We start from the raw sequence: 24,918 nt of genomic DNA on the forward strand, positions 1-24,918 counted from the left end.
GTGGGTGAATGTCCACTTCGTCGGATGCCAAAGTGGGTATTCACCCACGAAAGCTCATGCTCCAATACGTCTGTTAGTCTATAAGGTGCCTCAGGACTCTTTGCTGCTTTTACAGATCCAGACTAACACGGCTACCCCTAAGATAAGGAGTGAAATCCTGAAGACAGAGAAAGGAAAATTCAAGTGAAGTTTTAGGAACTAGAAAGCCTACAAATGAAGTTAATTGGGCAATGAAATAATGTGTTAAGAAAAGTCATTGAAGTATTATTGTTTTATTTTAATTAAGGGAAAATTGGATTTAATGTTTGTAGGATACAGTAACTCATGTGCTTGTTCGCAAGGATAGGCTAGATGACCCAGAAAATCATTTCCAATCCCCCTCTAAAGCAGAACAGTGACTATATGAATCTGCTGGTGTGCTCAGCAAACCTGTAATACGTGCATGCATCATTGTTTGTTAGCCCGATTGGTTTTTTTTGTTTTAAATTGGGTTTGTTAATTAAACACCATATTATCAAAGCCAGGATGTGGCCATTCATTGCACCAAGATATGTCTAAATGATCCACATATGTAAATGTGTATGCTAGCGTATGTATTATTCAGAAGAGTGGAAAATATATGGGTAATTTACAGATAACTCTTCAGAAACATAATGTAGTTAAAATTTCAAGGCAGGAAAATGATGGATAAGATACCCTACTGAAAGTGAGAGGTAAAAAAATCCATCAGTGCTATCTCTCATAACCCTTCTTCCCATCTGCATCCTTCTTAGGCACAACAGCCCTGCAATTAATTGAAGCTCACTAGGAGACTGTAATGAAAAGTCTAACATCATGTAGCTGCTTTCATTAATAATATCATTGTCTTTTGTCAAGTTTAATAGCAATTGGGTTTATCCAGCTGGAAAAAGTTAGACAAAGACAGATAGACAGGCAAGTCTGTTTACTGTCAATTAACTTAAGAAGAAATGCAGCCTTGCTTTTTAGATACATCAAACTTGACACTTTCTGCACTTTTTAGGTTTACTTAAGAAACTTGGGGCAGGGGGGGACTGTCAGCAGTTTGATTAATAGTAGAAAAAAAGTAGTTGTAGAGGACAATAGTTGGAAGAGCTAATGGGAGTCACTGCTTATTTCTTGTTATAAAGATAAATATCTGTGTAGCAACCCAATAAAGTTATAAATAGCTGAAAAACAAAAATCTGTATTAATCTTCAGTGAAAGATTTAGAAAAAATTATAAAGTTTTCCTCTTCTTTTTCTAGGTCTATCAATTTTGTGCAAAATACAGCCATGACAAAGCTTGGAAATAAATACTGCTAACTCTAGAAGATTTTTAATTTCACATCTTTATATTATTATATAATCTAGGAATTCACTCTCAATATCCTAATCATGTATCCTTTGCTGATACAAAATTCTCAGTGAGGCTTCTGTGTGAGTTATTGGTGGACAAGAAATGCAGGGTTAAGCCCTTAATCACTAAACAGAAACAACCATTCATTATTATGCAACAAACAGGCATTTTGTTATTGAAAGGTCCTGGCTATCCTTATTTCCCTATGCTGAAATTGCACTTCAAGTTATCCTAGTATTAATTATTCAGTAATATGATACTGAAATGTGCTCTCTAATCACCCTTGTGTATTTCATCAATGTGCTTTCGTGCTTCATTAATTAGTAATTGGCTGGAAGTAAATGATCATCAGGTGTCAATCTTCACAAGATACATTGGTTTGCCATTCCGTGCCAGATTACAAAATGACTGTAAATTATTCCCATAATTCCTTTATTCTTCCATTCTGATTATAGCAAACTGATTAAGTCACATGATACCAGTGTATGAAAAATGTGTATTGTAATCTCATAAATAGCAATCACTTTATTGAAAGCTACAGTGTGCTGGCTAATATAGTTGTGTTCATGGAAAGCAGAATGAGGAATCATTGCTCTTTTACTTCTGCTTAAAGTTGCAGATCTATCCTGCATAAATTAATTTGATTTATATTTAGATTTCTATAATGTTTCTCTGTACATCTTGTGGCCCATGTAAACAATCTAAAAATGAACCAATACGTATTAGCCTCTTTTAAAGGCAAAGGAAGAAAGGGCATTCTCCAGATAAATCATTCCCACTCTTTCACACCATATTATTTTTCAGCTTTGAAGAAAACAAAAAGATGGCCCTTACACGATGCCCTGAAGGGCCTCACACTCAACTCCTCAACAAGAAGGGGAGCGAATCCAAGGTTGGGATGGGGCTCCCCATCCAGCACTTTTAGACACCCAAACAGTGCTACTGCATGAACCAGAGGAAAAATATTTTGTTGGGAAGGGACACCCATACACAGGAAAGGAGCTGAGGAAGAAGACATGATAGCTAAGCATATATTAATATTATCATATTAATAACTGTGGGTCAAATTTTGCTCTCTGCTAAAGTGATGTAAACCTAGAGTGACTCCACTGAAGTCAATGGATTACTTTAGATTTACATTATTTTAAGTGAAAGCAAAATTTGGTTCCTTCTCTCCAAAAATGGCCCAAATTCTTCATTTCCGTTCAAGTCCTGGCCTCCATTTTGTCCCTTAGACATTGATTTAGTGTCACAAAGGAGTAGTAAAGCTGCCCTAATCAGCCAGCAGAGGATTTCCCCAGCATGGGCGAGTCCCCAGCTGGCATACAAGTGGTGTAGCTGCCTCTAATCAACTCTTCTCCCAACCCTAGTAGGGATATGGCGAGTGCATGTGTAAGCGGGGGAATGGTCCCGCTATTGTGGGGAACTTTCCTGGCTTCTGCACTACCCCGGTGAAATGGGCTAGCGGAAGGATCTGAGTCCTCCCTCCCACTTCCTTTACCCAGAGGCCTCCCTGCCCTCGAGGACTCCCCTTGCACTCTCCTGTCTGGCAGAGTCCTTGTAACCCCAACAAGGCTGGGCCCAGGATTCCTGGGGGGCTTGACCCCCAACCTTGCTGTGGTCACCTAGGACAGGGGTTAGAGTGTCCCCACTCTGGGGTGCTCTCTCTGCACTGGACACTTCCCCAACCCACCGATCATTACATATGATTTAAAACAAATACAATTTATTTAATCAGCAATTAATTTAAAAAAGAATAAGGAAAAATGGGAAAGGTTAAAGGAAAACACATCGCCCTGCTCTGTGGCAGGGAACATCACAAACAGTGTCTCTGGAACGTCAGGGCACTTCACAGTCTGTTCCTTGTAGGTCCCAGGCCTCCTTCTCAGGCCCTGGCTGTGCTGCAGGGATGCTGTGGGTTGGACATTTGCTCTGGTGGTGGCCACACATCTCCGGGCTTTGGGTGATGGGACCCTTCTTCCCAGCATCAGCTCCCCGTCGGGTTAAGATCCCCCTCCTGGTCTGGCCTGCAAGGACCCTTGGCTGGGGGTGTCTTGCTGCACTGGGCCCTTTGCCCAGGGTCCCCCCTTGGCTGGCCCCAGCTCCTCACCGCACCCGGCTCTAGACTGCTCCAGCCCCAGCTCCACTGTTCTAGCTCCGGCTCCACTCGGCCTCAGCTCTGATGCTGCTGCTCTGCCTCCAGCCCCCTGGGCTGCTTCTCTGGCTCCTCTGGCTCTGTGGCTGCAGCTCTGCTCCCAGCACAGGATCTGCTCTCTCTGGGCCGTGTCTCTGGCTTTGGGACTGCAGCTCTGCTCCCAGCACAGGATCTGCTCTCCCTGGGCCGTGTCTCTGTCTGTGTCACTGCAGCTCTGCTCCCAGCACAGGGTCTGCTTTTCTGGCCCCCCCGGATCTGGCCCAGCTCTGCTCCCCAGCTCAGCTTGGGCTCTTGCTTTCTCCTTGCTCGGCCCCACTCTGTCTGACCCAGGCAATTCCAACTCACAGGGAGGACGGAACCCCCCTGGCTTCCTGACTCCCTGATTAGCCTGCCCGCCCTGTCAATCAGGCTGACCTGGAGCATTGGCCTCTCCCCATTGCCCCGGGACTGTCAGTCTCAGGGTCCTGATTTCCCATCGACCCTTCCCCTTTCTTTTGGCACTGGGAGTTAGCCAACCAAACCACCCGCACTGAATGTTAGTAAGGGGACAACAATCCCCTTACACATGTTAAGGAGAGATGTGGGATAGATGTAGTATGCTGCACTCTGGAAATCCTTGGGGACTATTGCAAACTGGCATAAATGAGAGCAGTCTCAAGGCTACTCTAATTTACACAACAAACTGGCTAGCACTTGGGATCAGGGGTATGCAAAGGTAGCTTAAAAAGACACCTTTACTTTCCCTTTCTTCCTGTCTACTGAGCAGACCTCTGGTGCCCCTGAGGAACAGGGATTCTCGATCCAAGTTTGATATTGCCCGTATGCCTAGATAGAATTAATACCTTATTTAGGTACAGTAGGCAAGAAATATGCATGGAATTAATGTAACTAATCCACATATAAAGTTTTATACAGATAGTGAATGCCAATTGCACTCATTCCAAATTAAATTTTTATTTTATTAGCATTTCTCTTGTCCAATAATTTATCTGATTTCAGAAGCAGTGTCTGGACTAAGCAAAAAGTAGAGTAACTGAAAAACACAGATCCTTGTCTCAGTGCAACTCTGACAACTGTCACTATATTATCTCTGAACAGAAGGATGTTCTTAACTCAAAATTATGCAAATGATCTTAATCAAATATCATTTTGCAAAAGGGCAGAGTAGCAAACACAATGACAATATTTTATTCTTACACACTGAATAGTTTTCAAATATGTTGAAGTAACAGAATTAATCTTCATTAATAAACATGTCAAGTTGGATGGGAACGGGTAGGATGCAAAAGAGACTGCCAGATGCCAGCTTCACTGAAGTATAAAATGCCGACTGCTCTGTATTGATACTTACTGGGAAGAATGCCAAACAAATGAACATTTGAACCCTGTAGAGGTGTACAACTAAGATCAGGTTTAGAAGAACTGACCAGTGTTACGAACTGCCCTTCCCCCAGAGCAATTCAGTCAAGTTTGGAGAGACCGGGTGGTTTTAACAATTTATTGAAAACTACAATAGGACCTAAATACATGACCCTATGCTATAATTACAGCAAGTAAAATCTCACTCCCTGCTGGGTGGTCTGGCAAGGCATACTGGCTGCAGTAGGATGAATCTGTTTCTCTGGCTGGAGTCTGTCACCACTGCACCACCATCACACAGCACCATAAAAGCCACCAACCTTTAAACTGTTTTTCAATTCTATTTTTAGACACGTGACATCATTCTACTTGTTTACTTTCTCCTGCTGTCAATTCTATTTTTAGACTTGCGATCGTTATTTACTTCACAGTGTTATGATTTGCGGAATCGTTGTTTACCACCTTTTCCCGCCAATTCTATATTTTGCACTACATGACCTGCAGCTTCCATCTAATGGTGGAGTGGCTCTTGCTTATTCAAATGGAGGCCACGGATACAAGATGGAGTCACTCAAGATCTCCCAACTCACCAGACTATAGTCATACTTGACAAAGATGTTTCTTATAAATTTCCTTTACTTATGTTTATCTATGCAATTACAGTGACAGCAGAATTTTTCAGTTCCAACAGACCTATGTAGGAAGCTTTTGCTTTTGTTTGGGCATGGGTTAATTTTTTAATATATACAATGTTGCACACAGAGCATACAAGCTGAAGCACAGTTTGAATTTAGAATTTCAACATTAACCAATTTTTGTAAAATAATAAGGCCATATTCTGGTTTCTCATTAGATATGGAATATATCCCTAAATTATTGAATACTTTTGATTGTGATTTTTTTTATTTTAAAAGCTAAATTTTTTAAATGAATATCATCTGAATAGTGCTCATTTGGATTAGTGAAGATGACAATTTTGCAATGCCAGTCTGCTGTTTCATTTCTTCAGTGTTTACAATCAATTTCCTTGGGATGACTGTTAAGAAAAAAAAAGTCAGCAAAAATAACCAATATATTGTTGCTTTTGTGCATAACGCACTCAGACTACAGCTTTGCTGTTTGATACTGTAACATCATGCTGTGCATTTAGAAAGCCTCGTGACTGCAGAGGAATCAATATTACTAGAGGGGTTTCATCATCTATACATATCCTGTGTATTTTTGTCTACTTTTTAGGTATCATATGTTTGGGCCACATTATACCTGGGTCTTGTGCAGTGGGGGAAGACACTACTAAAGCTAGGACCATGAGATCTCAGGGAAGGATTTTGCATTACTTGAGACTGCCTAAAAGGAATAATCTAGTTTTTAAATATTTGTGTCCTTTTGTACCCTATTGGCTTTCCTTCTTTATGACCCTTGCTTCTGGGAAAGTCTTTGGAAATTTGTTTTCTTTTTCTTTAGGCTAGATCTAATATACCCCCCATACACAAACACATACAATTTTTGTGCTGCTTTCTCAAATTCAAGACCGTATTCTCGGAAAGAAGCACACTTATCAAATTGTAACCCAAGTCAAGAAAAAAATCTGTTTCTTTGCTACAGAAGTGATTCTTTCCTGCTACCAACACTATTCAATCAGTTCTATTTCAAACCAGAAAATGAGCCCAGTGGCAGTTTGAAATAATTGTTTTCATGAGTAATGGTGTACGATGGACAGCTAAAATTGGGTGCCACAAAACCAAATCTTGAGAGTTGGTAACACTGCTAATCTCTGCTGCATCCATGGTTTTAATTATGACTTGGAGGGAATTCTCTTTTTTTGGGAAAAGTAATTTGATTTCACTGCCATTTCAGTTCTGTGTCTTTCCCTCATACTCTAACAGTGCTGTCATACCATGTCCCTTTTGTGATTTTTAACTTCTGTTTTCTGTGAAAAAGACCTAATAGAAAATTCTCATAACGTAAGATCTTGATTAAGACTCAAAGTCCCAGATGAAGCGCTGTTGTTTAATAGTTACACCAGCTAAACTTACAAAGTGACTGTGAAAATATCTGTTCATAAATCCTTTGGCCCAAATATTCTTTCACGAACCCAGGAAATGGTCCATTCAAAAGTCCACCACCTGATATAGTATCCTCACAGTGGGAACGGTTAGTGGCAACATACAAGGGCCGTAGTCTCTTAATCATGTAGCATGAAAGGATCCATGAGGCATCCTTTAGATAACTATACTGAGCGCCAGCTCCCTGTGCATTCTTTACAGGCTACATTTTGCCTGACTTCACAGCTGTTTGAGTGGCCACACGCCCATTGTATCTCTCTCACACTCTCACGTGCACACGGATTGCATGAGATGTGGAAGTTGAAGATAAGACACTAATGATGAAAAAAGGAATGTTAACATCTGAAGTGGATTGAGGTATGTAATATGTCAGCTTGCTAGAGGAGTATTCTACCTACAGAGTTTGCTCATGGTTTGTGGTGATCCCAGCTGGGCATTGTTTGCACAATGGGCCTTCAGCTGTCTCAGGAATTTTTTTGGGTGGGGTTGAGGGATTGTGGAGGGTGTTTGTCCACATCTTCCCTCCTTCCACAATTTCTGGACATCTTTCACACAATTAGAGGGCATTAATATCCCTAGAAAGTGAGAAGCAGGAGCATTTGGCCCTTTGTTTTCTTGAAGTGCTAATCTCTTCATCTTCCAGATGTATTTTCAAAGTACTAAAGATCTGTAACAGCTCCACTGATGTGTTGGAAATTTCTGTCTATTATTGCAATTACCTTGATTCATCCTATGGGATGTTGCCATTCACTGTTCATTTTTGACCAAGCAAAATAGCTGATATTTTGTTTCACAGTTCATTTCCTTTATTCTTTCTCTTCTGATCTTCTTTCCACTATCATCATCCCCTTCTATTTGCTCTAGACTTTTGCATTTTGAATGAAACACACCCACCTTACCTGCACTGTGGAAGGCTAGTGGCTGCCTAGCAGAGGTGTGGAAGTCATGCAGTGATAACTTTGCAATTCCTGCATACTGGCAAGCTGCGCTTTCTGCCAGCACCAAATGGACAGGTGAAGCATCGAGGGTGGCCACTGAATGATAATCCCCACAAATGATAGATGTAGGTTGGAGGCGGACTATCCCTGGGGCGTGGGTTGGTGCTCTGCAGCCGTGCAGCCTGCCCTCAGGTCTAGCAGTGAATTTCCTTTCCCCTCCAAGTCCTCTGCAGGAAGCTCTGATAAATCCCAATCACTCCGCTTTTATGTGGGTTTCCTGAATGCCATCTTTAAAGAACAGTTTGTTTTTTGAGTGAATACAGCCACCGGCTCTGCCACTCCTACTGCTTCCGCTCTGCTCTTCTGTTCCCAAGCAGTGCTGAATCAACACTGTTGGAGACGAGGCTCACTGTCAGTGATTGGCATGAGATGCTGCTGCCTTCAGTGGTAGTTCCCTGCTGTGCAGCCGTCAAATTAATAGTAACTGTGGCAATAAGAGGAAAAGGCAGTAGGTCTTTCAAATTGGCACTGTACGCAATTATAGTACCAAACAATAGACCAGTGCTTAAATCACTAGGGTTGGATATTAGGAGAGACAGGACAGATCAAGAGTTCACTTTCTTGTTGTTAAACTCACATACAAAATTACAGGTTACTTCTTCACATCTGGGCTTTAGGCCAAATGCAACAAACACAAGCAAGACGGATATCTGGAAATTTAGAAGTACCCGTTAAATTCTGACCCCACCAATGTGCCATGTCTTGAGTTAGTGATTTGGGAGTTGTAGGCCTTATTGACCCACTGCCATTCCACTGAACGTTTATACTCCATCTCTTTAAATTTAAATATAACAATAAATAGAGTGTGTGATTTTAAACTTTAATTATAAGTGGAGCTGGTAGCACCACGTATTATTAAGGTTGCCAGACACTTCCCATGATAAGACCCGGTTTTCAGTTGCTTATAACTTTGCCCAGCTTTAATCATTTGGGCTGAAATTTTCCAGACTGGGTGTTTGCCACAGGCTGATATTTTTTTGTGGGGAGGGAATTTCAGCCATAATAGTTTAGTGCATTGTTTTGCCTATGTTAACAAAAATTCTTGAGACCTTCACTTTGAAATGTTCTAGTGCAGGGGTCGGCAACCTCTGGCACGCGGCTCGCTAGGGTAAGCACCCTGGCAGTCCGGGCCAGTTTATTTACCTGATGACACGGCAGGCCCCCACTGGCCGTGGTTCACCGTCCCAGGCCAATAGGGGCGGTGGGAAGCGGCGCGGGCGAGGGATGTGCTGGCTGCGGCTTCCCGCCGCCCCTATTGGCCTGGGATGGCGAACCGCAGCCAGTGGGGGCCACAATTGGCCGAACCTGCCGCGTCAGCCGGTAAATAAACTGGCCCGGCCCGCCAGGGTGCTTACCCTGGCAAGCCGCGTGCCAGAGGTTGCTGACCCCTGTTCTAGTGCCTGCATGCTTTGGAGGTGGGACTTGAAATTTGGCAGAGATTTTGCAGAAGAGAAAGGAGAATCTTATGGATAAGGCAGTTGAATGTTGTCCTGGAGAACTGGATTCCATCTCTGCCTCTGCAACAGAGTTACTATGTAACGCTGGGCAAGTCACTTAAACCAAATTTTTCAGAGGTGGTCACATTTTCTGGGTGCCTGAACTGAGACTCTGGGGTCCAATTTGCAGAAGGCCAGAGCTCTCACAGCTACAGCTGATGTCAATCAGACTTGTGCTTAAATATATAAAGTGCTATATAATGTAGGTACTCTGAGAACTCAGGTTCTAGACATCTCAGATTAGGCACCCAAAATAAATGGATCCTTCTAACCTTAAACTCACTGTGCTTCTGCTCCCTTCTGTAAGATGGAGGTAGTACTACCCCCCTCTTCTCATGGGGGGGGCGGAATTCTAAAGATAGATTAATTTAATGTCTGTGACACGCTCAGATACTATATGATGGATGTCACAGAAAAGCCCATGAGGAGGTTAATAATCCTCTCCTCAGAGCAGTGTAGTGTGCAATGAATAAGGCCTGGAGCGTAAGGATAATACCAAGCATTGTATAGCGGCTCACTATGTGAGCACAGTCCATCTTGGGCACTGAATGAGGCAGGGCTCCTCCAGAATAAATAGTGATCATGTAATTAAATGCACAGAAGGGGGCCAAACTGAGATTGTACAGGCAACATCATTTCTGACATTTACTCATTTTGATTCCTGGACTTTGCAACCTTAATATTGTTCTTTGAAGGTAGTTTTTCTGTGTGTAATAGATAATAAAGTTGCCTTTTTATTCTAGAAAGAAGCTTTAGCCTTGTAGATTATTAATCTCATTCTGACTTCAAATTTCACAGCACGGTGACTATGGTATTAGATCAAAGCAAAAACCAGCATTGAGCTAGATTATTTTTTGACAAATGTTATCTTAATATCTTTTTATCTGAAATGTAAATATATGTAAGTAACATGATTCTCTACTATGCATTGTTCTTTTAATTTTTATTTGACCTTAATGTACTTTCTCCTGTGTTTCTTGACAATGCATTTTAACATCAAGTACATATGCATCTGCTATTGACAAGCTGTTACAGCTGTTAGGGATGTTTAGATTCCTTGTAAGCTAGGCAGCTGACATTTCCGTTTTCTGCAATGTGCATAATATGAAAATATATTAATTATTGTCATCGCTTAGATTGCTATAGCTAAGCCTTGTTGGAGTTTCTATTACCTCATTTCGGAAATGTATGGCTTGCACAGTTAAATTCATTGTGCTGAAATTTGGCATGAAAGATCTGAGTCTGGGAGCAAATGTTTTTGTAACATTTGAATAAGCATTTGGCCATTTTTTTTTTGAGTTTGAGTAAAAAAAGAAAATGTCTTTTGAGTGCACTCTTTTGCTTGGATAACTTAAAATACATTTTACAGACACTTTGTGGTACAGAATTTGGGGGAAAATATAACTGTTTATTATCTTTAAAAAGTGAGATTCTCTGAGCAGGGACCAAGATGTAGTGATAACCTATAGGCAGCATGTTTGCTGCTGGCGGGGAGTAGGCATATTTTGTCACTTTTTTAATAACTGTCTAGTAAGGGAATGAAACAGGAATGAAAGGGAATGGGTTTTCGTGGTGGGGGAAATATCCAGAGTCTTTCATTAGAAAAGAAGGCTGTAGAAGGAGGAGAGGAAATTGACAGATTCCGGGATCTTCTGGGACTCATCGGAATCCTTCAATTGAAGGAAAATTATATTAATGCATTCACAACACATTTTGGGGATGGAGGTGTCTCAACAAAAGTGGGCACAAGCCTGTCTGTACATTACAAGTACAGGGCTCTTTATAAGAAGTGGGCTCAGATTGAGCTAGGTATTTTATTATTTACCTCTAGATGATCATTTTAATTAGAGTCTGTGAAAAAAGTAACTGCTTTCCCCAAATGCTGACTGTTAGGACATCTGACAAGGGGTTTGGAAAAAAGCTAATATGTGTTTTCTCTGCTACATTTTAATAATTGGAAATACCATATTTCTTTTCTCTTATTAATAAAATGGACTTTTATTGCATATGGCTCTCTCTGCCCCATCCTATGAGAGAGGGTGGTATTATTGCTCTGCCTACCAAGACACAAGGAATGAAAGAAGTTGAGTGTCAGAATTCCCTGATAGGCTTCAGTATGCCCCCTCCATTTGTTTGTCTTTGTGTACTCCATCTTGGGAGCATGGGGATTTTTCTCTTTCTTCCTCATCCACTCTTGTTTTGTTTTCTAGGGAAAAACAGAAATATAAAGATCCCAAATCTGAATGGTGGGCTGCAAAACAGAAGGGAGAACATGGAAGGTGTAATACTTTCTTTGTTGACAGCAAGGTGATCTCACTAAAGGAAATAAACGTTGGGAGCCATTTCCTAGCCTTCCTCTCAGTGATGATACCAAAGAGGCTCTGTATCTTTCCTCGTTCCTACTTCTATAACAAAGCATGGCATATTATGTCCATCTCAGAGCAATATGGGATGACAAACTGCTTTTGAATCAGGCAGAGCAGGGACTTGAATCTGGCTCTTCTACATCTGAGGATAGTACCCTAACCACCTATCTACAGAGTACTTCTCTTTGTGACCAAAGAGCCCTGGACCCCCAAAAAACCTTCCTGATTCAAAATGCTCAGGTTTCAGTCTGAAAACAGACATTTTGGCACAACTTCTTTTTTGCAAAACCATTCAAACAGTTCTGTTTTCATTCCAATGTGAAAGAAAAACAAATTTTGAAACCTCAAAACTTGCCACAAAACAGAATTCTTGTACACTGGACACGTCTACTTGCAACTTCACTGGATTCATTTTCTGCCTGGACTAGCTTTTTGCCCTCCATTATGAACGGATTCTTGTTTTGCAGGTCACAATAACTGTATATTGCCCCTAAACACCTCAGTGATTAATAAAAATAGCAAGCCATAATGATAAATAGCCTCTTTAAAATACAGTATACTACAATACAGAATATTAAATACAATATACTACCAGAAGGAAATGTGATTTGTGTATGTATCAGTGGAAGAAATAGTATCTGATCATGTACTTAGGATAATGTTAGATAATGCTTATGCATAAAGGAATAAATACAAGTTGAATGGGTCTGTCATTTCCCCTTGGCAACGGTTGACTTAGCTACCTTAATAATCTTCTGTTAACATCGGTGGTGTTGATGTAATTTTGTATTTTTTTTTTAAGAAAAAAAGGGGGGGGGAAACGAATTTGAAACTTTTATTATGCACAACTATAACAATCTTCCCCCATGGGACATCAGCAAGGTTTGAACCATGGACTTTCAGAACAGGCCTCTACCACCTAAGCTAATGGAGTAATTATTCTTTGGCTCAGGGGCAGTCTTTTTGTTCCGTGTTTGTTCAGCACCTTGCACAATGCGGTCCTAGTCCAGGACTAGGGCTCCCAGGTGCTAATTTATTGCAAATAAGGATGATAATACATTAGCCAGTGCAAGAATAGGCTGTGGTCCTCTATTGACCAGCTACTAGAGGATGAGGTGTACATGCGTAACCCACTGAAACAGGGAGTTATATATGCCGGAGTTGCCCCTTTTACAGACAGTACAGTCAAGCACACAGATTTAGCTTTTCTTGGCTTTCCTCTCCTCCCTTTTCCTTCTAGTGGTGACACCTCCATGTGCAAAAGAGGATGAAGGGTTAGATGGAGCATCACCAGAGCTGACTAGGTGCAGAGGGCAGCATAAGAAGTGCCTGCAAAAAGGTGGCAGAGCTGTTGTACTGCACATTCCCTGAAACACCCAAAGAATTCCAGCATGGTCAACCATAGTTCCTTCTAGGATGTTTGCTGCAATGTGGCTCCCTCTTCACTCTCCATCTTATGCTGAGCTGTAAAGGATAGGTGCAATCTAGCCCTATATATTACAAATGAATTTCTTTTACTATACTGCAACAGAGTATTGTGTTAGCTCTTCAGATTTTCTAACATTAGTGAAACTTTTATAAAAAAAAACAGTACAAAAGTTAAGATTGCATTGTTTAGAAAGACTTTCACTGCCAAAAAACATGGCAAGAGTAGCTGTTTGGGATCTAAAGCTTGGCCCTAAGGTAAATGTAAGTAGAAGTAAACATTTGTTACAGTGGAAACAGTTTCTATTCTTTTTTTTTAAATAACTTAAACTCTCTATATGCAGTATTTAATCTAATTCAATAACATGATTCCTTATTGTAGACCGAGATCTTACCCTGCCTGCAGGAAAAGTTGAGGATGGTTTCATCTGCAGCTGCAGATACACAGAGAATGGCAAACTTTGCCTCCTGTTGCGTACTCTCAGACTGAGGTCTGGAGGTGCGGGAATCTCTAAGCAGTAATTTTCTCCAAGACCAAACACATAATCTATAGCTCAGGATGGCCAAGCGTGATGAATTTGGGATTGTACCAGCACAGCTTCACCCTGCCCACACTGTTATGGCAAATCAGTATTTAAAGCATCTGGATATGTCCATAAAAATCCTTGATACAAATATACAGCTTAAGGGCAATGCTCTCATTCTGTGCTGTAGAATTATGTTGTACATTATATTCTATATTTGTTACACTCACAGAGCTTCTATTGATGTCAATTTGATTTGGCATACTTTGGATGTCTGATTCCAGTGGTATCTGTAGTTCCAAGGGTAAGTAGGATAATCAAGGGGAATGTTCCAGTAGTGGTGTGGCCAGTAGCTTTCCCTTGTATGCCAAAAACACCATATTTGCAAAGTGGAATATCCAGATGTCATTGTTGGTGCAGGACAAATGGTGTGTGTGTGTCTATCTGTCTGTGTGTTTACAGTAATGTTTGTGAGAACAATCGTTTAAGCAAAATACTCTATTCGTGTTTTGTGTGACCAAACTGAATTAGTTCAGAGTTCCTACATAACTAGTTTTTGAAGTTATTAAAGGATATGGTGAGTGGTTCAGAAATGTGCTGAACTATTCAAGTAATTGCTATAATTGTAGCTGGTGATCCAGGGTAATAACTGATACATGGATACTATTGATTATATATTCTTTGCTGAACTTCTCTTCACCTCAGTAAATCTGGATGATACATCCACCATCTGAATTCATTTCTGCATACTAAAAATTGTAATCTTCTATGACTTTGACAGAAATCCTTGATTAAATCATTTTTAAGGCAAAGCAAAAAGGAGAAAGTTTATATTGTTTTTGTTTCTCTGAAGACAGGGCACTTTATCAGTTTTTTTTCATTCCTGCATTTTCTAACTGTATCTTATTGTCCCCCAAGCAGCTATCAAATGAAAATATTTTACCACTAGGTTATATGTTAATAACATTACCAAATGCTTTAAATAAAAAAGTTACTGCACAGATATCAATACCGTGTACTCCCAACTCAGAGTTTTATAAATATTGTTTATGGGAATATTAGCTATCCTACTGTTCAGGCGTGGGAATTCTGGTGAAAGCAGTCAGTAGTTACAGACGCCCCCCGATTTACGCAATCGTTCCGTTCCAGAAAGCCTTGCGTAACTCGAATTTTGCATAAGTCGGAAACGTATACCCATATGTTACGCAAAAATGTCCGCAACTCAAAAATCCTATTTCTGGCTTATGGAACTTTTTCTGTAATTGCGAATTTGCATAAGTCGGGTCTTGCGTAACCCGGGGAGCGTCTGTAATTGATATATATATAAAATTTACATTTAAAGGTATCCTAATAATAATTTATAGTCCCCACTCTTGTTTCCACTACAATAATTTACCTCTTGGCTTATCTCGATAGTCTTTCCCCAACTTCCTTGTCTCAGTCTCTAGGAAGGTGAAGATTCCTAAATCTTTTTTACCTGAAAAATGCCCTTTGAATGGATGAACACCTGTGTGTGAGTGTATAAAGAGCTATCTGTGTGTGTGAAATATACAGAACTGTCTAAAAGAAGACAATGCTGAGAACATGGTGGCAGGTACTATCATGAGACATTAAATCACATGGAATTTTCAATTGAGTAACATATAAACATCTTTAATCCTATACTTCCCAAGTTCTCAAGGAAAAAAATTCCAAACTCTTCTCAGACCCTATTGGAACAAAAAAAATCATTTATTCCAACTGAAAGTGAGTGGATGGTAGAAAGTATGACTTAAAATGGAAGTCTAGACTCATCTGTACCAAAGGAGTTACAGCAGATACTTCCTTTATAAGCAATTCTTGTGGGGACTCATTTTATACATCTTTCTCATTGGTTTGTGTCCACACATGGAAATCTGACTTGGTTTTCATTGGAAGATAAAATTTGTTAGTGTTTCTGTGGTTTAAGTGACCTTTTGCATTATTTAATGTTTGGTACCAATTTCAAGTAGCTAAAAATGTTTTCAGCACTGCTATTATAAAGAATTTGGTTTACGTCATTTAAACAATCTGACGGACATAATATTTTTATTTTTCTTATTAACATAACTACTGTTTGTTTTTTCATTATTCCTAACAAGCAGTCTCCTTTTGGCTAATCTTTAGTTATCTGAATCCTCCACTTCAACAACTCTACATCTGTCAGTGACATTCCTTGTTTTAAGTCTTTTCTTCTTTCTTTCTACCCTTTTTTTCTTGAGTTCCACCATCTGCCACCATTATTTCACCAGCTCTTACTCTGTTCCGGTCACTGAACAATCTTCTTGAATGTCTTTATACAAGTAAATATTGTTTAGCTCCCCCCCTTTTAGAGTGTTTTACTGTATAAGACTGATTCTGAAAGTAGAATGAGAGTTTCAATACAAATCCCACCTCTAGTGATTTTATGCCCTTCCAGGCCCTGCTGTAACCTCACCCAGCTCTTTCTCATTTTTAGTTTTCATTTTTTTAGTTGTTGTTTTTTTGGGGTCTCATTAAAACTGAAGCTTGTGGCCTTGGAATAAAAGTTCGGGTTACTCCCGAACTGTTTCCAGAATCATGTCTCTTTATAGGTAATTGTGAAACTTCGCAACTGACTTTGTCTCTTATCAGCCCTGCATTGAGGGAATCGAACGTTAATCAAGGTTTGCTCATAATGAATTAGATTTCCTCTTACTTCATCTTGCAGGTTCATCTTGATTCTGATGTTGTTTCTACTGATTGTGTTTTCCATATTGTCCATTGCTGCAGCTATGTCATGCCCTCTCTGGTCTCTCCTACTCTAGCTTCTAGCACACAATGTCTCTGTTCTACAAAATCAGCAACTTCTGTCATCACAAACAGAATCTTGGGACATAGGTCAGTTCTTTGAATCTGACACTAATGTTCTGAAACCAGGTTTTGTAGCCAATTGACTCTTGTCTTTGGCCGTGTCAGCTTTGTTTGTTTTGGGTACCATGTCTTCATTGGCAGACAGAGGTCCTCTCATGCTGCAAGCCTGGTACACTCTTCTTAGTAAAATATTTTTAATTGAGTAATTTTCTTGGGGTGTACAATGGGGTCGTAGTCCATGACTAGGGCTTCTAGGTACTACAGTAATACAAATAAATAATAATTATAATAGTAGCAACCTGTGCTCTGGTTTTTGGTGTATTGTGGTGTTAAGTGAGTTTTAAGGGGTCAGTGGAAATGGATTCTTATACTATTCCATTAGAGCTCAGGTCTCAGACAGCTTTTTTACATCTAACTACCTGCTGGTCCTGCACTGCTGATTTTTCAGCACGGAATAAAGGAAAGGTCCAATAACCCACTGTTTATGACATGGGCTTTGGGTTCAGTACAGCTCTTGGTCTCTGACCATTATTAAGCACCACAATTAATCCCCAGAAGTTCCTCCATCAGGGCTGTCCTTAGGCATAGGCAGCATATGCGGCTGCGTGGGGCACCTGAAAATTTGGGGCACTCCTGGGTCTTAGTGGCCACCCTCCCGCCTCTTCCTATCCCTGTTCTGACCCTTCCTGCAGGCCTGGTGAGTCTTCCTCCAGAGTGAAAAAGCCTCCAGCCTGCCAGCCCTCTTAGCACAACCCTGAAACTGTTCAAGAGCCATTCAAGTGGTAACAAAGCCATTTAACAGGCATTTGCCAACCCCCAGGTATATACTGTCAATTTCTGAATTTATGGACAAAAACAGTTGTGCATGACTATAATATTTATTCAGAACATTTTAGTCTACAGGACCTTAGTTTAAAATTTGCTTTAAAAATATTTCATTAATGTGTTGCTGAAGATTATAAAATCACATCTCTAAAAAATCCTTGCATAGATTTTTAGATCCATAATCTGAGTATTCATCTTTCGCCTTAAATGCTTGGATCTTCAGACATATAGTGTTTTAAATAAATACTTCAAAAGACCACCCTTATCTAAAATACAAATGTGAGCTCAGGCTGCCATCAGGCATAGGGGCACCAGTATAATAATCCCGCATAGGGCCCCATGATCCTAAGGACGGCCCTGTCCTTCATGATTGTGATCTGGCCACATTCAAGAAACTTGCTCACATTTATGAGTGAAGATATTTAATTGCTCTATGGGCAGCTTCTGACTTCTCATAATTCTGTTCATCAATTCATGTCCAGTGTTGATCTTCGGAATTCACATATGATTCAGAGAATCAGCTTCTTTTCCTGTGATATCCATCTCGCATTTGTATTTTCATTACTCCTAGATTTGCTTCACTCCTCCAGTGCAAAATGGCCTCCCAGATGATACACATTTCCTGGTCACATTCTGTTCAGGCTTATGTAAATCAGCAGTAGTACTGGAAAAACTTTATGGAGTACGAATAGCTGATAGTTGTTCCTGTATTGCATTCATCTCTGGAAAAGGAGCTGGAATTTTATCTCTCTGAAGATAGTAGATACCAAAAGTTTATTCAGAAAGAAAATTTGGTCAGTTATCTTCCATAATCTTCAAAGCTGCTGTCAGGGTTTCTTCCCCACTCTGAACTGTAGGGTACAGATGTGAGGACCTGCATGAAAGCCCCCTAAGCTTATTTCTACCATCTTAGGTTAAAACCTGGTACGCTGCCACCACCAAGTGATTTAACAAGAAACAGGGAAAGGACTACTTGGAGTTCCTCTTCCCCCAAAATATCCCCTCAAGCCCTTACACTCCCTTTCCTGGGGAGGCTTAAGAATAATATCCTAACCAATTGGTTACAAAGTGATCAAAGACCCAAAGCCCTGGGTCTTTAGACAATGGAAAAATTAGTCAGGTTCTTAAAAGAAGGATTTTATTAAAAAGAAAATGTAAAAATCATCTCTGTAAAATCAGGATGGAAAATAACTTTACAGGATAATCAGATTCAAAGAGCCCAGAGGAACCCCCTCTAGCCTTAGTTTCAAAGTTACAACAAAACAGGGATAACCTCCCTCTAGCAAAGGTAAAATTCACAAGTTGAGAAAACAAAGATAAACTAATACTCCTTGCCTGGCTGTTACTTACAAGTTTGAAATATGAGAGACTTGTTCAGAAAGATTTGGAGAACATGGATTGATGTCCGGTCCCTCTTAGTCCCAAGGGCGAACACCAGCAAAACAAAGAGCACAAACAAAAGCCTTCCCCTCTCACCACCCAAGATTTGAAAGTGTCTTGTCCCCTTATTGGTCCTTTGGGTCAGGTGTCAGCCAGGTTACCTGAGCTTCTTAACCCTTTACAGGTAAAAGGATTTTGGTCCAGGAGGGATTTTATAGTATTGTATACAGGAGGGTTGTTACCCTTCCCTTTATAGTTATGACAGCTGCCCTTATCACTGTAGTATCTGAGCACCTTCCAATAGTGTGTTAAACAATGTGACTAACATCTGTCATATGTTGTTTGTTCTTTCTCTCGTCCTCTCTCAAAGAGGAGAAGTGTTTGTGCAGTGGAGTGTTTTGGTTTGGTTTTGAGGATTTTTTAAAACATACAGGCTGCTCTGTGTTTATATTGGAAGAAAGCAAGGTTGAAGAGGAGTACATTTCTCTTGGACCAGGAAGTGATGCGCTTGTGGTGGTCTTTAGTTATTAGATCAAGAAAGTTCTGTCTCCTGCTCACATGAGCATTATTCTTATGGTAGAAAATTCAATTTTTCCAGAGGAGTGGAATTGTTGACATATGTTTGTGTGGTTGTTGGGTGGTCTTTTGCCTTTTCTTCCACTACTGTAAACCAGGTTTTAAACTCACACAGTAACTCCTTTTCTCTAGACTGTACATTAACAGAGGGCTGCACACCAGCCACTGAAGCTCCATCATTTCCTCAGTGTGTATGTACGTGTAACTGGTTAAGAGAGTGCTATATTGTATATAACACTTTCTCCTGTATCTCAGCACAGGCCAGAGCTCAGTCTTGTCGGAAGGGTAAAGAAAAGTATTCATAGAATATCAGGGTTGGATGGGACCTCAGGCCAATGCTCAAACCACTGAGCTATACACAGAGCTAAACTGCTGATAGTGCCATACAGTTTTATATATATATATATTTGCAACCAGCATTTGGAATACTCATGAAACCTTTTATTAAACAGTTAGTATGCAATAACTCCATGGGTGTTTTCCCACACAGATTTCCCAAGTTTATTGCTGTTACATACGTTTGTCAATGCAAAGGTATACCTTAGCAGGCACACACTCACACATGCCCCTCTGATTGTCTCACCTCTCTTTAGACTAAAGAAAATGAATCGCTGCAGTGCAAGCGTGTGCGTTACATACATGTGGGCTTTGCACAAGAAGTTTTGACCTTGGCTCTTTTCAGCATTTGGTAGGACTCTGCATGATAAATGAATATAGTTTGACAAAGTCCTTTATTTTCAAAGGGTAGGAAAGTTGCATGCATCTACATTGCTGTGCTGATATTTTGGGTTCCTTCCTTTGTCATTCCTGGGAAGTTAAAAAAGGCTTTAGTATTTGTGATATATTATAACTGCCTGACCTTCCTAGGCAGGCAAAATAAGTTCTTTCCACTCTAGAAAGATACAATTTTCATCTTTGCAAAAGACACTTTCTTTTTTGGACTTCAGCACACATCCTTTTAGAGGAAAATAAAATGCCAAAGAAAAAACATGGCAAGAATATCTTTTGAACATGTGAGGAAAATAACTCAAGTAAAATAGAGACTGTGGTCTCTTCATTAAAGCAAGAGACTGATAATCAGGGATATGTGCCCTGATTCTTGATTTTGCGGGTCTGTCTGCACCCTTGTAAGTTTAAAAAAAAAGGGGGGGAGGGGTAAATATGTGTGATGGGGTGTTCACCCCACACCAGCCCTGAAGGGGTAAGATGTCTCAGAGGGGGCTGTGACGGGTTGTGTCACAGAAACTCCCTCAAGACTGTCACTAGATGTGCGGGGATACAGTGTGTTTTGCTGTTCTCTTATTTCCCCCTTTGTGTGTGTTCATTTTGTTTTGTCTTCTTAAAATCAAAATCAGACGTTCACAATGCCAGCAACAGCTCCAGCCCGTCTCTACTAACTTCTTCTCTCTCCCGCTTCAAAAACAGTTAATACCTAAAAGACTGTCAAGCAGGGTTTTTTTTTCCTTCTAAAAACTCTCACCAGCTATTACTTATTTGATACTTACAATTCAAATGCCTTAACTATTTTCCTTTCTTTTCTGTATCTTTATTAAAAACATCTTTTTTTTTTTAAAAAAAATTGATGGTGTATTTGCCATGGTACTAAGAAATCTAACCCCAAACCTTGTTTAAAACTATTTTATGTTAAACAACTGGATTATGTTAACACCTTTGGACCATATATCCCACCAAAATTAATATAACAGGGACAAAGTGTGCTTAGCTTTGTGTTTGCCATTAGGGATTATGGTATATCTGGTGCATTTGTATTTTATGTCATGTGTAAATAAGAACAAAGAACAAAGTTTCATGCTCTCTTTTTTGAAGAAAATCATATATATTAAGTTGTTAAATGGAGTATTACCAAACTAGTAATGCCTTAAAACAATAGCATAATGAAATGCTGAGTCTTTGAAAGAATGTAGACGCTTAGACTGGTGTCCTGTAATATAGTTTAGCTGCACATAAAGGACAATGTTTGTTCTTTCACTACTCTTTCTTGTTCCTTCCAACTGAAGAGAACTGTGGATTAAAGGTAGATCCTGGTAAAAAGTGTGCTTGTCATTTTGTGCACTTCACTTACCCCATTAACTGTCACATTATTTAAGCAAGGAAGGCTTCATAAATCAAGAGTAAATTTCCCAGTGGAAATAACTTTTTCACAGGGAAAGCTTTTTCTTTTGTCATTTAAGCACATCATAATATTACATTGTTTAATAAAAATAGCAACATATGCAAGTAGTGTAAATGAAAAGATGCAGTCTTGTTCTTTAGCAAGATAAAGTGGTAACATTTATTTTCAGGTTATAGGGTTGTTATTTCTTCATAATAAGGTACATAGGTGTGAGAATACAATATACCGTAGTAATATAAAATGTGTAAATTTTTGTGCACAACTAGCAACTTCATAAAATTTTCAGCCATGCGTGCCCAGAATGCCAATTTTTCCACACTCAAAAGTCAAAATCAGCTTTTTTATCATAGTTTGGAAAAAGCCCTTACTCCTCATTGAGGGCTCGGTGTGTATGCTGAAATTCAGAGTTTAGCTGTTTTTTGTCGTTTCATTTTTTAAAAAGAGTGGATGTATTTATAGTGGGGAAGTTTCTTCTGTTTCTCCCCCCCCCATTCTCCAGTAAACCAAATAGCTTTTTCTCACCCCTCTAAAAAATAATCTTAGAGCAGAGATCAAGGATGCAGATGCTCAACCCAAAAATGTATTTTTGGGGGAAATTATGATCAGCTGAAAAAAAGAGGAATAATTGTAATGGTTTCTGCAAATTTAAACTATAGTGGTCACTACATTAAGTAACTGTTACCAAGGTATTTTCACACTGGAACAAACCTGAAAAAGAACATTTACACACAAAAAAGTACTTAGTATATTTATCTTCCCCCTTTTTGCTATTTATTGAAGTTAATGTTTAATAATGTTCAATATTAAAGTCTTTCTCCCTCCCAATTCATCTTTTCCTTTTTGTTGTTCCTGCAATGAAGTCATAATTGTATATACTTAGCTCCCTTTGTAAATCGCTTTTGATCTACTGGTATAAAGCACTGTATAAGGACTCGGTATTATTATTATAGTTAGGAACCATTGTCTGTGTCCCTGGAAATTTTTATAATGTCACTAATTTATCATTTATAATGTAAAGCCTCAAACCTGCAGTGAGAACTGCACTAAATTAACAACTTTACAAAGTAAAGTAGTTAAATTAGCCCTGGCCTATACTACAGAGTTAGGTTGATGTCAGAACATAAGGCAGCTTACATCAACCTAACTCTGTAAGCATCTACACCAAAATGTAGCTCCCACCAATGTAACTCGCCCACTACACTGATCTAATAACTCAACCTCCACAAGAGGCGTAGCGCTTAGGTCAGTTTAGTTAGGTTGACGCAGTGTTAGTGTAGACACTGTGTTGCTTACATTGACTGTTGCTGTTTTTCAGAAGCCTTCTCACAATGCCCTACACTGACAGGTAAATCGGTGCAAGCGCTCCTGGTGAGGATGCGCACTGCTGACACAAGGAGCAAAGTGTAGATATGCAAAAGTGATTTAATTACTGCGGTGGCTTTACATCGACTAAATTAGGTCGACTTAATTTTTAGTGTAGACAAACCCTTAGTGCTTGTGAAAGATTCTGAGCTAGCTGCCCTGGGAACTGAAGTTCTCTTATCAGAGACACAGAGAGGACAGGTATTGGCAGTGCAAGCTTCCCCATAGTGCCCCTCCAATGGGCTTCAATACTGTTTTGGAAAGACCACCTTTTAAGATACAAAAGTTCAGTCTTGATGTCCATTAGTTGTTGAGACTGGTAGACTCAGTCTAGCTGTTGGCAATTCATGTTACATACAGTGGACTACAAATGAGACCACTGTTGGTAAGACTCTTTCAATCCTACTTAGGTCTGAAACCTTGATCTAGAGGTGAAAGGCTCCATATCCCATTACCAATCCTGTGTGTTTTACTGTTAACATCTTTGATACTGTCAGTGAAATACCAACTAATGCAAAAGACAGTGACTAACGCGATGTGACAACTATTATATTTGTGCTGCGCTAGTATTTAAATAACAAACTGAATACTATTCCTATCACTTTGAGGCATATATTGTCTCATTCAAAATACCTGCGACCTAACTGAACTTTCCCTGTCCTAACTGTGGTATTTAAGTTACTACACAATGAAATGTCATTACTTGCAGCATTTATGGCTATAAGATGCTAACATTTATGAATTTCTTTATTTAGTAATTCAGTCATAGATTTGCAGAATACAATTTACTAAATAGATGGTCTTTATATAGGAGTTATTGCTTTAGCAACTAGGAGCTATTTACAATAATTTAAAAACTTAAATTGCATAAGAGACGTGCAGTGTTATAATTGGAACATTCTAAAATGAGGAATTCTCAGCATTCACATTTTCAGCGTGGTAATATTTAGCTGTATAACAGCCATTTGTTAGGTTCAAGTTTTCTGAAATTTGTTCCTAGTTTCTGTTGAACCTATAAACCCATTGACAAATGGATATCATTTGAATAACTTTTAACACTACACTGCATTTTATATTACTGAAGACATTTTGAAAATGTTTGTCACCATGTTGCAATAAATGACATGAACAATTAAAAAAATCAGTCATTAGCATTAGTTACTCGATTGCCTAATATAGGGATTTTATTCTCTTATTTTTTTTATTTAAAGTTTCATGTGCCAGAAAATATCAACTCAGACATCACAAGAACAGCTGCTGCTTTAAAACAAAGAAATAGCAGTACAGCTTGGAGAGATATATGAGATATAGGTCTACACAGTACAGATTTGTGTTATTTTGTTCTTTGATGCAGTCTGTGAATGTCAAATCTGACCCTAGGATAGCCAACCACATGGGCTGCTGCACTACAGTTACAAGCTGCTTGTTTTTTCCACAGAAGAACATTCTGTGATTTGAAGAACCACACAGCACTTTCTTAGATCTTTTTGTAACCAAATGCTTTGCTTTTCTTTAAGCACAGAAAGAAAATTCCAAGCCATTTAAAGTAGGGCTGCAGCCCCCTGAAAAAATATTGGAGCAGATCAGGAGTGAGAACATATTTCCCCTGTTGATGTTCTGATGTACACATCAACAGGATAATTGTCATTCCCCTCATCCAACTTTTTCTCATAGATTTTAGGGCCAGAGGGAACCATTATGATTAGCCAGTCTGACCTCCTGCATGATACCGACTATAATCTGTGGATGATCTCGAGCGTGTTTTATAAAGATATGTGCTCTTGATTTAAAGAGTTCAGGTGGCAGAGGAGTCATATTTCTTTTACTATGTTTCCCCCACTCCATTGTTGTGCCTAAGCATAGAGATTTAAACAGCTTGTCTCATCAGCTTCCATAAACTGCTTTAACATCTCCCTGATCATCTCTATAGTTTTGTATCCAGACAGGTCCACGCTAGAACATAAGTCGTAATGTCACTTTTCATACGTTCCACGCATTTTTAGCCAATAAGAAAACAGCTGAAGTGCGTGTTCTCATTAATCCATA

At 39.6% G+C, this 24,918-nt stretch overlaps 1 protein-coding gene across 1 annotated transcript in view; it reads left to right on the forward strand.

Annotated features, from left to right (window-relative positions):
- The window catches only part of SPAG16 (sperm associated antigen 16), a 702,831-nt gene that overhangs the window by 215,795 nt on the left and 462,118 nt on the right, over positions 1 to 24,918 (forward strand). The window lies entirely within an intron of this gene.

This window comes from Terrapene carolina, unplaced genomic scaffold (genome assembly GCF_002925995.2).
Source record: "Terrapene carolina triunguis isolate 2854851 unplaced genomic scaffold, T_m_triunguis-2.0 Scaffold62, whole genome shotgun sequence".
NCBI lineage: Eukaryota > Metazoa > Chordata > Testudines > Emydidae > Terrapene > Terrapene triunguis.